Below are 261 nucleotides of genomic sequence, written 5' to 3' on the forward strand. Positions count from 1 at the left end.
CCCTCAGGCAGAGCAACCACCCCCTGCCCGTACCCGGGCAGGTAAAAAGCCTGTAACTGTGACAAGATCAGGACTTAGGCAGTTGCTTCCAGTGTTGTGGGCATAAGCACCTTGCCGGCTTGGAGTCAAAACGAGCATAAGAAAGGAAAAGCCCCCAGAGGGCAATTGCAAGCTGTTCTGTCCCTGCTACGCTTGACTTGTGTCCCGCCCGTCCTGGGAAGCCGGCGAGCGGCGAGGTTAAAGCTCCAGCAGCAAGGCTCA

The sequence above is a fragment of the Phaethon lepturus genome, unplaced genomic scaffold, assembly GCF_000687285.1.
Source record: "Phaethon lepturus isolate BGI_N335 unplaced genomic scaffold, ASM68728v1 scaffold41065, whole genome shotgun sequence".
NCBI classification, from domain to species: domain Eukaryota; kingdom Metazoa; phylum Chordata; class Aves; order Phaethontiformes; family Phaethontidae; genus Phaethon; species Phaethon lepturus.